The sequence below is a fragment of the Ranitomeya imitator genome, chromosome 1 (assembly GCF_032444005.1).
Source record: "Ranitomeya imitator isolate aRanImi1 chromosome 1, aRanImi1.pri, whole genome shotgun sequence".
Taxonomy (NCBI): Eukaryota; Metazoa; Chordata; class Amphibia; order Anura; family Dendrobatidae; genus Ranitomeya; species Ranitomeya imitator.
This window is the reverse complement of record NC_091282.1, coordinates 484,740,383-484,756,675: the sequence shown is the minus strand read 5'-3', so window position 1 is coordinate 484,756,675 and position 16,293 is coordinate 484,740,383.

Sequence of the window (16,293 nt, the reverse complement as noted above, 5' to 3'; positions counted from 1 at the left end):
AGGATCTTCCTAGAAGGACCAATGAGAGGCTGCCACAGACGTTGAACACCTTCAGGACCTTCCTAGAGGACCAATAGGATTTGCTGCAGTACCTGAGCATGTGACCCTTGATCTCCAATGAGAGATCTTACCCTGGGCATGCTCAGAAGGGGAAAAGTAGGACTTAGTCCCAAAGACGACTGCTCGCTGCTGACCAGTACTGGCTACAATGGCAGAAGCTGGAAGGACAGCAGTAACCCTTTGCACAGTGTCAGACTGAACATGACGCTGGGACCGACGCCTTCACTGAGCAGGATCCACTGCAGCAGGAGAAGAATGGGAGACTGCAGTGGAGATGGCTCAAGATTTCCCCTGTGCAGAGGCAGGAACTCAACCCCTAACGCACGGGTCCTGTTCCTCAGCAATTAGGGCCACCTGGACTTCAGGGACTGCTTCTCCTCCACACACGTACAAATCTGCAATGTTTTCATCTGCATGAAACACGACAGGAGAATCATTGGCACACCGGACACTTGTCCATCCAAAACTGTTACCATAGTATGTGCGATTATCAGGCCTTGTCTGGTTCCTGTTAGCATCCGGGGCTCAGAAATCACCTCTATTTCATTGAGCCTTCAGTGGCTTTCCACATCCATCTGTACAATCTGCTCCTGATGAGGCAAGATATTATTTTGATGACCTGGTGGGACGGTTGCAATCCCCACCATATCATCGTCGGGATCACAGTAGCGAATCCTACATACCTGTCTCAGTCTCTGTAATACCTTCTGTGTAGGCCAAGGTATAAAATCCAGCCTCCCTTAACCCTATGCCAAATAACAGCAGCCATGGATTCTTCTAAGCAGCAGCCTAGCACTCTGAAAATGAAAATGGTGGAGGCCCAAAAAGTAGTAGGATAAATAAAAAATCCTAGCACTCAACTTAAATGCAAATAGAGAAGAACTTTATTCAGTCCATAGGGAGTAGTGCAGCAAAACATTTCGGTCAAACCTGTCCTTCGTCAGTTACGTACCACAGAAGTAGAGGGATTAAAGTAGATATCGACGTGTGTTCATATGGATGTCTCAGCATCCATCAGGACTGCATGTAGTAGGCATGTAGTAATAAACTTGGCACTCGGTGTATAGACAAAAATAGAGCTTCCTTTTATTTTGTGCATCCAGACAGAAAATTACAATGAACGTTTTCAGTCTGTCACAGGACCTTCATCAGAACATTCTTTAGTGTGAACTGGATGTGAAGGAATGCTCAGTGTGAGCAAATGGGGGTCCGGAATCTTATAACCTGCTGCACGAGGTGTGTGCTGAGAGAGCTGCTGGATGTCAACAAGAAGGGTAAAGCGCATCAGGCAGAAGCAAGTTAATTGCAGGTGAACAGCGCTGTGTCCGTGTGTTCAGAGCGCCGTGCTTACTACTGTATGTAGTAGGCAGTCTGAGGATTAGCACAAAAAATGGGCTTATGAAATGGATTGGGTACGTCTGAGTACTCTTCGACGCGGTAGAAGGCAATGGGGACATTTCACAGATAGAGGGAAGAATGGATTCAATTACATTTCAACAAATTCTTGATGCAAACATAACATCATCTGTAAAAATGCTGAAGTTGAAAAGAGGATGGCTTCTACAAATGGATAATGATCTTAAACACACATCAAATTTCACAGTAGATTACCTCAAAAGGCGCAAGTTGGTGATTTTAAAATGGCCCTCACAGTCCCCTGTTCTGAACATCATTAAAAATCTGTGTCTGGACCTCAACATAGCAGTGCATGCAATACAACCCAGGAATCTCACAGAACTGGAAGAATTTTCCTAGGAACAATGGATGAAAATCCCTCAAACAAAAATTAAAAGACTATTGGATGGCTCCAAAAATCGTTTACAAGCTGTAATACTTTTAAAAGAGGGGTTCAACTAGGTACTAACCATGTGGAGTGCTCAAACATTTTCCTTGGCCCATTTTCCTGTTTTTAATTTTTAAAATGTAAAAGATGAAAATGTAATTTTTTTGTTGCCTAAAGTACAAAGGAAATGTGTCATCTTTAACTTTAGACCTTTTATAGATCGTTTCATCTTCAACTTGCTTAACCATTCACAATCACAATAATTTTGACCAGGGGTGTTCAAACTTTTACCTGTCACTGTAAGTAGGCATAAGTTGCTTTAATTACATAGTACTATGTATAAAAGTATAAAAACAGTGATAATGTGCACATAGCCTTTTGATACATTTGTGAAATGGCATTTATGTGTGAAAATTACATTATATCTTTACCTATAGAGAACTGTTTTTAACTTTTGATCCATAGCAAATTAAAACTGAGATAAGTGACACACTTTGGTTTGCTCCAGCATTCCACAATAATTTCCATTCTGTATTGAATGGGTTGCTCATGCTTTTTAATTTGTATTCATTTTTTATTCTTTTTATATTGAAAATGGATTGATTGTACAGTAGTAGATCCCCCCTTTAACCCCTTAGTGACAGAGCCAATTTGGTACTTAATGACCGAGCCAATTTTTACAATTCTGACCACTGTCACTTTATGAGGTTATAACTCTGGAATGCTTCAACGGATCCCGCTGATTCTGAGAATGTTTTTTCGTGACATATTGTACTTCATGTTAGTGGTAACATTTCTTCGATATTACTTGCGATTATTTATGAAAAAAACAGAAATATGGCGAAAATTTTTAAAATTTTGCAATTTTCAAACTTTGTATTTTTATGCCCTTAAATCAGAGAGATATGTCACGAAAAATAGTTAATAAATAACAATTCCCACATGTCTACTTTACATCAGCACAATTTTGGAACCAAAATTTTTTTTTGTTAGGGAGTTATAAGGGTTAAAAGTTGACCAGCAATTTCTCATTTTTACAACACCATTTTTTTTTAGGGACCACATCACATTTGAAGTCATTTTGAGGCGTCTATATGATAGAAAATAATGAAGTGTGACACCATTCTAAAAACTACACCACTCAAGGTTCTCAAAACCACATTCAAGAAGTTTATTAATCCTTTATGTGCTTCACAGGAACTGAAACAATGTGGAAGGAAAAAATTAACATTTAACTTTTTTTTGCAAACATCTTAATTCAGAACCATTTTTTTTATTTTCACATGTGTAAAAACAGAAATGTAACCATAAATTTTGTTATTCAATTTCTCCTGAATACGCCAATACCCCATATGTGGGGGTAAACCACTTTTTGGGCGCACCGCAGAACTTGGAAGTGAAGGAGCGCCGTTTGACTTTTTCAATGCAGAATTGGCTGGAATTGAGATTGGACGCCATGTCGCATTTGGAGAGCCCCTGATGTACCTAAACAGTGGAAACTCCCCACAAGTGACACCATTTTGGAAACTAGACCCCTTAAGGAACATATCTAGATGTGTGGTGAGCACTTTGAACACCCAAGTGGTTCACGGAAGTTTATAACGTAGAGCCGTGACAATAAAAAATCGCTTTTGTTTACACAAAAATGATCTTTTCGCCCACAAATTCTTATTTTCACAAGGGTAACAGGAGAAATTAGACCACAAAAGTTGTTGTGCAATTTCTCCTGAATACGTCGATACCCCATATGTGAGGGTAAACCACTGTTTGGGCGCACCGCAGAGCTTGGAAGGGAAAGAGTGCCGTTTTATTTTTTCAATGTAGAATTGTCTGGAATTGAGATCGGACGCCATGTTGCGTTTGCAGAGCCCCTGGTGTGCCTAAACAGTGGAAACCCCCCACAATTGACACCATTTTGGAAACTAGACCCCTTAAGGAACTTATCTAGATGTGTGGTGAGCACTTTGAACCCCCATGTGCTTCACAGAAGTTTATAACGTAGAGCCGTGAAAATAAAAAATCACATTTTTTCTACAAAAATGATCATTATTCGGACTCCCATGACAGCACTACGAGAGAGGGGATCCGCCCTTCAGGAACAGGAAACCTACAGATACAAAAGGGCGGCACCTCTCCCCATGCATCTGCTTTGACTAAAGAACCGTTTGAGCCTTTACATTCAGCCTCACTTAAATTACTATCCCTCAAAACAGCATTTTTGGTGGCAATTACATCTGCTCGTAGGGTAGGAGACATACAGGCTCTTTCTAGGCTCTCCCCCTATACAGAGTTTCTACAGGACAGAGTAGTCCTCAGACCAGATCCAGCTTATTTACCGAAAGTGGCCTCAGATTTTCATAGATCTCAGGAGATAGTTCTACCATCATTTCTCCCTAATCCTTCTAATTCCAAAGAAGAGTTACTCCATACGTTAGATGTTAGGAGATGTCTCTTAGAATATATATCAGTCACTGATGCTTGGAAGAGAGAGGAGGCTTTGTTTCTATCTTTCCAAGGTCCCAGGAAAGGTCTTAGAGTGTCAAAGTGCACGTTAGCGAAGTGGATTAGGGAGGCTATCTCTCTGGCTTATACTGCAGGTGGAAGTCCTGTTCCGCAGAATCTGAGGGCACATTCCACCCGGGCCATGGCTACATCCTGGGCTGAAAGATCTGGAGTTTCCATCGACCAGATATGTAAGGCGGCTACGTGGTCATCCCCTTCCACCTTTTTCAAGCACTATAGGTTGGACTTGGGGTTCTCTTCTGATCTCACCTTCGGGTTAAGGGTGCTACAGGCTATAGTCCCTCCCTAAGGTAGTTTACATCTCTGTAATTCTCTCGTAGTGCTGTCATGGGAGTCCGAATAAAGCATTAAGCTACTTACTGGTAGCAGCATTTTTCGGAGGCCCATGACAGCACCCTTAGTTCCCTCCCTATTCACGTGGGGGTTGCACTTCCTATAGTATATATAATGAGATAGATAGATCTCACGTATGGTATATAGTTCAATATGATGGATTATTTTTGTACATAAACTGTATATAATGTATGTTTGTGTGCTACTAACCGCGGTAGTCCTCTCAGGCTCTAATATACAACTGATGCATGGGGAGAGGTGCCGCCCTTTTGTATCTGTAGGTTTCCTGTTCCTGAAGGGCGGATCCCCTCTCTCGTAGTGCTGTCATGGGCCTCTGAAAAATGCTGCTACCAGTAAGTAGCTTAATGCTTTTTGCCCCCAAATTTTTATTTTCACAAGGGTAACAGGAGAAATTAGACCACAAAAGTTGTTGTGCGATTTCTCCTGAGTACGTCGATACCCAATATGTGGGGGTAAACCACTGTTTGGGTGCACCGCAGAGCTTGGACGAGAAGGAGTGCCGTTTTACTTTTTCAATGTAGAATTGTCTGGAATTGAGATCAGACGCCATGTCGCGTTTGGAGAGCCCCTGATGTGCCTAAACAGTAGAAATCCCCCACAAGTGACCCCATTTTGGAAACTAGACCCCCCAAGGAACTTATCTAGATGTGTGGTGAGAACTTTGAATGCCCAAGTGCTTCACAGAAGTTTAGAATGCAGAGTCGTGAAAATAAAAAATATTTTTTTTTCCACAAAAAAGATATTGTAGCCCCCAAGTTTTTATTTTCACAAGGGTAACAGGAGAAATTGGACTGCAATAGTTGTTGTCCAATTTATCCCGAGTACGCTGATGTGCCATATGTGGGGGTAAACCACTGTTTGGGCGCACAGCAGAGCTCGGAAGGGAAGGAGCGCCGTTTTGGAATGCAGACTTAGATAGAATGGCCTGTGGGCGTTATGTTGCGTTTGCAGAGCCCCTGATGTACCTAAACAGTAGTAATCCCCCACAAGTGACCCTGTTTTGGAAACTAGACCCCCCAAGGAACTTATATAGATGTGTGGTGAGAACTTTGAATGCCCAAGTGCTTCACAGAAGTTTATAATGCAGAGTCATAAAAATAAAAAATATTTTTTTTCCACAAAAAAGATATTGTAGCCCCCAAGTTTTTATTTTCACAAGGGTAACAGGAGAAATTGGACCCCAGAAGTTGTTGTCCAATTTATCCCGAGTACACTGATGCCCCATATGTGGGGGTAACCCACTGTTTGGGCGCACGGCAGAGCTCAGAAGGGAGGGAGCACCATTTGACTTTTTGAGCGCAAAATTGGCTGTCGTGTTTGAAGACCCCCTGATGTACCTAAACAGTGGAAACCCCCCAATTCTAGCTCCAACCCTAACCCCAACACACCCCTAACCCTAATCCCAACCTGATCCATAATCCTAATCACTAACCCTAACGATAATCACAACCCTTACCCGAAAACAACCCTAATGTCAACCCTAACCATAACCCTAATCAAAACCCTAAATCCAACACACCCCTAATCCTAATCTCAACCCTAACCTCAAACCTAACCCTAATCCCAATACACCCCTAACCCTAATCCTAACCTTAACACTAATCCAAAACTTAACCCTAATCACAAGCGTAACACTAATGCCAACCCTAACCGTAATACCAACCCTAATCCAAACCCTAACCCTAATCCCAACTCTAACCCTAACCTTAGCCCCAACCATAGCCCTAACTTTAGCCCCAACCCTAACCCTAAGGCTACTTTCACACTTGCGTCGTTTGGCATCCATCGCAATCCGTCGTTTTGGACAAGAATCGGATCCTGCAAATGTGCCCGCAGGATGCGTTTTTTGCCCATAGACTTGCATTGCCGACGGATCGTGACGGATGGCCACACGTCGCTTCCGTCATGCACTGGATCAGTGTTTTGGTGGACCGTCAGCACAAAAAAAGTTCAATGTAACTTTTTTTGTGCATCGCATCCGCCATTTCTGACCGCGCATGCGTGGCCGTAACTCCGCCCCCTCCTCCCCAGGACATAGATTGGGCAGCGGATGCGTTGAAAAACTACATCCGCTGCCGACATTGTGCACAATTTTCACAACGTGCGTCGGTATCTCGGGCCGATGCATTGCGACGGCCCCGTACCGACGTAAGTGTGAAAGAAGCCTAACCCTAAATTTAGCCCCAACCCTAACCCTAAATTTAGCCCCAACCCTAACCCTAAATTTAGCCCCAACCATAACGCTAAATTTAGCCCTAACCCTAACCCTAAATTTAGCCCCAACCCTAACCCTAGCCCTAACCCTAGCCCTAACCCTAACACTAACCCTAGCCCTAACCTTAACCCTAACCCTAGCCCTAACCCTAGCCCTAACCCTAGCCCTAAACCTAACCCTAGCCCTAACCCTAACCCTAACCCTAATTTTAGCCCCAACTGCTCTACTCCTGCCGGCCGGCAGATGGAGACAGATGGCGGGCGCACTGCGCATGCGCCCACCATTTTCTTTTGCCCAGAAGATGTCGGCGGCCAGGAGGAGCAGCAGGAGGATCCAGGGACACCGGTGAGTATGATAGGGTCCCCAAATCCCCCTATTTATCTGTCCTCTGATGTGCGATCACATCAGAGGACAGAGAATTACACTTTGCTTTTTTTTTTTTTTTTGCGGTCGCCGGTAAACAGTTAATTACCGGCGATCGCAAAACAGGGGTCGGTAAAATCGACCCCGATCATGCTCTTTGGGGTCTCGGCTACCCCCGGCAGCCGAGACCCCAAAGATTCTCCCGGGGCCGGCGGGCGGGCGCACTGCACATGCGCCCGCCATTTTGAAGATGGCGGCGCCCACCGGGAGCCACGAGGAGCACCAGGGGAGATAGGTGAGTATCAGGTGGCTATCTGGGACCCCCTTTCTCTGTCCTCTGATGTGCGATCACATCGGAGGACAGAGAAATGAAAAAGAGATCGCGTTTTTTTTTTTTTTGCGATCGCCGGTAAACGGTTAATTACCGGCGATCGCAAATGCGGGGTCGGTAAAAAAAACCCCGAATCATGTTCTCTGGGGTCTCGGCTACCCCCGGCAGCCGAAACCCTGGAGAAAATCCGACTCTGGGGGGCGCTATTCACTTTTTCCAGCTGTGCTTTAAGTACCCTTAGCGGCCGCCGTTAAAAGGCGTATCGACGGTCGCTAAGGGGTTAAGGAGCAGAGAATTTTACATTGTTTTGGCTATTATTACAGATTTTTGTATATTTTCACAAAATGTATGGACTTTACTGTAACTTATATAAAACAATATGACATCCCCATATGTTTACTATTGAAGCCTTTATTCTATTTCTTAAAACACACATCTAATGCATTTCATTGATTTTACAATATTAGCTCAGATTTACTGTTAAGTAATGGAATGCCAACGGTAATTTGTAATATTTCTTATGTAGTAATAAATTGTAAATAAAGTGCGTTGCAATAGCCAATTGAAACAATACAAATCTTGGCTAAATGTTTTGTTTTATGTAATATGTGTTAGATTTTAATAATATCTTAACCCTTTATGGGCCTAGGTATTTTTGGAGTCATGGACAATGCACGTGATTTGTTTTTACATACAGGCAGGTTTATCAGAGCATATTGAGGCTTTGGGTTTTTTTATGTTGTGTTTCCTCATAGGATAAGTTAAACTTTTAAGCCGGGGTGATACGAATATATGTTCTCTCATGAGAGAGAATCAGGGCCGATTATGCATGTGACACTGGGCTCAAACTTGACTCAAACTCTGAGAGAATCGCAGCACAGGTGTAAATGAGATGGATAAAGTAATTTCTCCATCTCCTCCATTGTCGGCATCCATGGTAATTGGACTGCACATGGAGTCCCTAGTCCACATGCTTTGCAGCTGTTTTTCAGCCAATACACATGCCGGGATTGCGCGCCATACACTAAACCAGCCAAGGTAAAGCAGATAGCTGTGTGCTTAAATTGTGAGGCTGTGAAGTTCCAAGGATATTTGTCCCATCCCAGCCTAAAAAAGCCAGCCCACAGCTTTCCCAGAATAGGTGCATTTGGCGTTTTGCTCAGCTCCTCCCAATCTCCCTGGTGTGTTGGCAATCAGGGTAACATTTTTTGTGGTTGACGTCAGCTGTGTAATGTCACCTTGCATCAAGCCCAGGGAATAGTAATGTATAGGAGTGTATCAGACACCGACAGTAATAAAAAATACACACACACAGAAAACATACTTTATTTGAAAAAATACTCCCCCACACTATCCCTTGTTCACCAGTTTATTAAAAAAATGTTCCCATGAAGCTCCCCCACCATAGCCCAAGTGTCAGAAGACCACAGCATCTGATTTCTCCTACTGCTGCACTGATTAGAAGCACCTCACCTTAATATTAAATGGTGCAGGTTTCTTTTAACAGTGCAGGGGTTAATCTGCTCAGTTGAGAGCTCTTGGGAGCTGTCCTGCATTAAGGCCTCAGATGTTCACTGTTAGCAACTCCCCTCTTCTATATATTCTGGGCAAGTAATCATTGCCAAAGCTAGTTTCATGCTACATGGTTTAGGATATGGTGCTTTGCTGTTGTTTGAGAATGCCTTTGGTGGATTTATCTAAGACTATAGTGAGGTTTTAACTGTGTGCTAATCCCTTTCTTCTCCTACTTTGGTTTTTCCCCATCCTTCACTCCTCGGTATTTACCTCTGTTGTTTATGTGAGTATATTTGTATTATTGGTATTTTACTTTATCCCTGTTTGTATTATCTTGTTAGTCTGGTTGGTGTATTACGATATACTAATACTATCTCCCACTTCCCTGGGTGGGGAAAGGGTACAGACTAAGGGCGGATTCAGGAGATAATGTAAGGTACCTGGCACAGGCGTCTTCACCATCAGAAGTAATTTAGTGAACAGGGCAAGCAAGGGAGGGCACCCCTAGCAGTAGGGACAGGGAAGGAGCCCCTGGTCCCAGAATACCGGACAACAGAGTCATGACACCACGATCTCTGTTGTGAGTTATTCACAGGCGTCAGACAGTGATGACAACTCTCATCAGAGCTACCATCACTTGTGAATAGCTGTACTTCACTGCTATTCACAGACAACAAAACCAAATGCAAGGATCGTGAACTACAACGGAGGAGCTTCATGAAAACTTTTTTAATAAATTGGTAAATGAGGGATAGTGTGGGGGTCTTTATTTAAATAAAGTATATTTTTATGTGTGGTTTTTTTCTGGAATACTGGGTTTATAATTACTAATCCTTGATCTTGATGCTAGCTGACATTACACAGCTGACATCAACCCCAAAAAATATTCCCCCAATTACCAATGCACTAGTGCAATAGGGAAGTGCAGCGCCCCAGAGATCTGGTTGTTGCAGTATGACACTCTGCCGCTAAGGGGAGTGATGGTACGTCTGATGGCACTAAAGGAGTTCTGACCAGGTATCACAAACACACATGACACTTCACACTCCGGCCACCAGGGGGAGTGGTTCTATCTAGTAGGCCACTCTTCACACTCTGGTAAAATTGGGGGTTGGACAGGAAGTTAGACAGAAAGAGCCCGGGAGAGTTCGAGAGAGGACCTGTCAGGGGTGGGATCCTGACAGCGGTCTAGAAAGAGAACAGATCGTTACGGAGGCGTGCCTGCACTACCTTGCGGCGGTATTCTAAGAAAGGACACAAAGCGAAGTTGATTGTGGAGAAGTGAGAAGCGGGATCACAGTGCAAAGGAGATAGAGCCAGTAGGAGTCGTGCCATGAGACCGAAGCAACATCCTTCTGAGGCGCATAGCGGTGGCCGGAGCACCGAGAAAGTAAGAGACTTTACACATTACTTCAACACGGCAGGACAGTTAATTATAGGTTGGCTGTCTCACATAAATCACCTAAGCAATCAAGGGAGGCAACTGTGGGAGAGGGGTGTCTCTAGGGTCCCAGAATAACTCTAGGCCTACCCGTCATACGGGTGCGTCCTAACCATATCATCTGGGGGACGAAGAGAGAAAGAAAGTACAACGAACACAGACACAACAGTTGTGAGGACTATCCCGTGGTGTTCAGCAGGGAAGGACTACAACACACAGGTGCTAGTGGGTAGGCCCTGATTTCCACCTGCAAAGGAAACTCTGGATGTGCCTTCAGACCGGCCGGTCTCAGCCAGCCCTGTTAGCAGTGCTCTGGATTGTGGATCCCAAAGCCTTCAGTAAAGAGGTAAAGAGACTGCAACCCTGTATCCTTGTTATTCATCGCGCCTCACACCACGCATCACACTATCACCTTTCATTGGGCGCCCCTTAGCAGGGTCACGGACCGGGTCTAGCCACCGTGACGACCCCAATACAGAGACTGAGGGGCCCGGTATCGAAAACCCATGGCCCTGTGTCTGGGGGTGCTCCAGAAGAGTCGGGCAAAGTGCCAGAATTGGCACATCTAATGTGATATTGCCAATTCTGGAGTGGATGCGTGCTGCTATTTTTAAGCTGGGAAGGGGCCAATATCCATGAACCTTCTCAGCCTGATAATATCAGCCCGAGCTTATTGCTTTACCTTGACTGGTTATCAAAAATATGGGTAATCCCATGTCATTTTGAAGTGAATGGAAACCATGCATAGCTCGCAATTATAACCTTGTTTTGGAAAGATGTGTAGATAAGAATGCTGAACCCTATAGGTGGCCAAACCCTTTCCCATCCCGCCAATGTATACTATAATAAAACAAAAAAATTGGGCTTGCACAACATTAATATTAAATGAATGTACAGGTGCAGAAATACGCTATTAATAAATATGTGAACTCCAGTGTTGCTGTAAACTTATAAACTTAGCAAATTTTGATCAAAAAGCCATCCAAAAAAGTTAACTAAGTGCCTTGCTATTTTAACATTTCAAGCTATAGTCGAGTTTGTGTATTCATCAATTGCAATGCGCTGACGTGTTTATGTATATGTCAGTAAAACTGATGCGTAAAAAAAATAGCTTGAAAAAAGCACACTTGTGAGATAAACAATAAAGCCAAACGTCTGCACTGTGTGTAATTTTATTTTAGATTTTCAAAAGTAAAATATTTTCCATTGAACAAAGGATCACGCAAGAAATGTAAAAAAATCAGTATACTTGCTTGTTTCTAGCCAGCACATTCTCTCTGACTGACACAGTTTTAATATTAGTTTTTCTTTAAAAAATATTGTGCTGTCTTGCTACTACTTTCTAGTGAATGAAAAAGAGGTAAGAAAAGTGTAATTATAATTGAAAAACAGTAGGATAAATTTGAGTATTACTATGTCACTAATCAATCACACTGAGCCTGTAAATGCTACTGGCCCCTCTCCATCTCTGTCATGATCCAGACCGGGTTTTCAGTCCTGTCTACCACTTTCCTGGTCTGGTCATGTCAGGGGTTAACTTTGCTCTTCCTCATTCTGGGTTCAGGTTTGCTATTTATCTCCGCTGCATCGTGCAGGTGGTGTCAGTTATATTTTCTGTCTACGGCGTGAGTATTTGACTGATGTTACCCTGATTTGTCCTGCTGCTTTAGCTGACTTGACTCTTGTCTCTTCCCTCCTATCTCCCCATCCTGATTTAGTGTTTCACTTAGTGTTGGGATTTTCCAGTGTTTGACTCGGATTTGATCTTGACCTGACTTTGTCTCTTGCTTCTGGTACTTTGGCTTCTGACTGGTATTGACCCCCTGGCTCCCCGCTGACTCTGTATTTGGTGATTTCCCTTTGTACTGCATTATTCTCTAGGTTTTGACCTGGCTTGTTTGACTATTCTGCTGCCACCAGGTGGTAGCCCTGCTGCAGGTCTGTTCTGGCAGAATTACTGTCCTTCTTCCACTCTATTGCCATCTAGTGGGGTTTGTATCACCCTGCAAAGCTTCAGCGTGACATTTTTACTGACGATTGACAGGTTTTTTTTTTTTTGCTCCTCTCTTCATGGATCCGCTTTGCACACTGGCAAATCAGATGTCTAATCTGACTCAGATGATGCAGGATTTGTCCGTGGAACATAGAGCCCTGGCGACTTCCCATAAGCAACTCCAGAGAGAGCTTTCTGAGACGGTTAACTCTTATCAGGGTTCTATCACACAATCTGTCTATAAACCCTCAGACCCCATAAATGTCTCGCTCCACTTTCCTGAACCTACGGTCAGGCTCCCTGACACTTTTTCCAGGGAGAAGGAGAAGTTCTATACATTCAGAGAGAGTTGTAAGCTGTTTTTCTCCCTTAGACCCTGATCCTCTGGGGATGAGAGTCAAAGGGTGGGGATATTTATTTCGTCACTCCAGAAATTTTCAAAGTTTAGATTGTATCCACTGAAGTGTCCTGGAATGACTCTGCTTTAAGATGCCAGATCAGGAAAGGACTGCCAGATGATCTTAAGGATGCTCTGGCTCTCCATCTGCCACCCAGTTCTTTGGAGGAGGCCATGACTCAGGCTATTCATATGGATCAGAGATTGCAGGAGAAAGGTTTAATCCAGCAAGAGGTTCCAGTATACCTTGCCAATTGGTGCCATATACGGAACGTATGGAGGTTGGGGACATTAACCTCAAGGAGAAGGAGAGGAAGCGGTGACGCGATGGGAGACTATGCTTTTGTTGTGGAAATCTGGGACATTGGAAGAAAGACTGCCCCTCTTGCCCATTAATAAACAAGCTGCTGAGTCTGGGTGATAGTTGAGGAGGTCACTCAGTCTCTCAGTTACCTTTTTCCTCATGTCAAAAAATGTTGTTGGGGTCGAAATTTGCTATGGTGACTGTTACACACCCACTTCAGCTTTCATGGACTGTGGGTCATCCATGAACTTTATTGACACACAATTGGTGTCCAAGAGTAAGATATGACAGTTAGTTTTGAAACACCAATTCACATCATTGCTATTGATGATACTCTGCTGGTTAAGAATACTAATCCAATGAGGTAGAGAGTTTTTTTTCAAAAATATCAATATTTTATTTATACAAACAAATATAATAAGTTAATACAAGATCAGAGTACCACAAACCAAACAGGTTAAGGGGATTGAAACCAGGTCTGTTGACAAGTAACATTTACACCATAATATCACATAAATGTGCAAGCTGCCATAGCGGATACCAAATACATCCTAATTGTATTGTATCTATTCATGCAAAAAATTGCTATGTAAGAGTCTCAACTATACAATGGTATCTGGCCCTCCAAGCAGAGAGCACGTAACAACTGACTAGGGCAACTTTATATATAAAGCACTAATCTATCCTGGCTAGTCATTAGGACTGGTGTGAGATCTTACTGAATATCGGCAAATGCCATACACCACAGTCCTACCGGGAACAGAAAATAGTATAAATATTTAACCCTGAATTAGGGAAGCCCAAGTCAGAGACAACTTACTCAAAGTTCGGAGCCTGGTATCCCCACCTGTCGCCCCGACGCGCGTTTCGCTGTTTCTCTTCTTCAGGAGGCGTGGCTAAACGCTGAACTCATATCCGTATTTATACGGGGACCGACCAATAGAAACAAAGAGTATCACTGACGTCAGCCAATTCTCGGCGCATGCATCGGCACAATCCCGCCCCATATGTATACTTCCTCCTACGCTCCCGAAACGCAAGCAATCCACCGCTGCCTAGCAGCGGGGGACGCTCGCGTGTCACATGAGCGCATCGGGAAGACCCGGGCATAGGAGTGTCTGGGCATGCGCACTGGCTGAACAAGAGGTCCGAGACCAAGAAGTACTAAGCCTGCATAGCCGCAACTAAATAATCGGCAGCCGCCGTATCATATACCATAAAATGTATGTAAACACTTATATTCTAACGTGATCAACCGGACATAAAAAGGACTGAAAGGGATAAATAAAAATGAAGAGAGGTAGAATATAACCAGACCCATTAGTGAACTATACAGCGGACTCAGAGGAAAAAGGAAAAAAAAAAAACCCATACTTAAAAATCTCTTAATAGAGATCTTTTTGTTTATATACCGACGATCTCATAACCAATTATAGTGACAATCCTATTATCGAGAAAATGGAATCACTAAGTGCCACATATCTACACCAATATAATAAGTATCCTAACCCATAAAACCATAAATATAAATAAATATACATTTGGCTATACTGAAAAGAAGAAAAAGAAAATAGAAAATAAAAAATAAAAATAATATGTGATGTGTGTAATGTGATAAAAATATGTAATATTAAAACTAAATATAAATAATAATATTAAATCACATATGTGTAATTACTATAATAAATGAACAAAACAATAATGGGTGCTGAGTAGTGTTGAGCGATACCGTCCGATACTTGAAAGTATCGGTATCGGATAGTATCGGCCGATACCCGAAAAATATCGGATATCGCCGATACCGATATCCGATACCAATACAAGTCAATGGGACATCAAGTATCGGAAGGTATTCTCATGGTTCCCAGGGTCTGAAGGAGAGGAAACTCTCCTTCAGGCCCTGGGATCCATAGGGATGTGTAAAATAAAGAATTAAAATAAAAAATATTGATATATTTACCTCTCCGGCGGCCCCTGAACTCAGCGCGGGTAACCGGCAGGCTTCTTTGTTCAAAATCAGCGCTTTTAGGACCTGAGAATCACGTCCCGGCTTCTGATTGGTCGCGGGCCGCCCATGTGACCGCCACGCGACCAATCACAAGCCGCGACGTCACCGCAAGCTATTAGCGCGCTCATTTTTGAAAAATGAGCGCGTTAATGACTTTCAAAGACGTAGCGGCTTGTGATTGGTCGCGGCCACGCGACCAATCACAAGCCGCGACGTCACCGCAAGCTATTAACGCGCTCATTTTTAAAAATGAGCGCGTTAATGACTTTCAAAGACGTAGCGGCTTGTGATTGGTCGCGACCAATCACAAGCCGCTACGTCTTTGAAAGTCATTAACGCGCTCATTTTTCAAAAATGAGCGCGCTAATAGCTTGCGGTGACGTCGCGGCTTGTGATTGGTCGCGTGGAGGTCACATGGGCGGCCCGCGACCAATCAGAAGCCGGGACGTGATTCTCAGGTCCTAAAAGCGCTGATTTTGAACAAAGAAGCCTGCCGGTTACCCGCGCTGAGTCCAGGGGCCGCCGGAGAGGTAAATATATCAATATTTTTTATTTTAATTCTTTATTTTACACATCTCTATGTATCCGATACCGATACCCGATACCACAAAAGTATCGGATCTCGGTATCGGAATTCCGATACCGCAAGTATCGGCCGATACCCGATACTTGCGGTATCGGAATGCTCAACACTAGTGCTGAGACAAATATAATTATAACCATATGTGCTATATGTCAAAAAGATATATAAGAAAATGTAATAGTGTCAAAGCCTAAGACATATAAAAATGTCACCACATACAATTAAAAAATAACATCTAATATATAAAAATATTTATATACAAAAAAAGGGGAATAAAGTAAACATAAATCCAGCATAATTGTCCATCTTGTGCTTTAATAGTTTTTCTTAATTTTTCATAGAGTCCATCAAGGTCCGTCTTTCTCTCGAAACCAACTCCCAGTCTTCATAGTCACATATTGGTCACCCGAACATATAAATAAA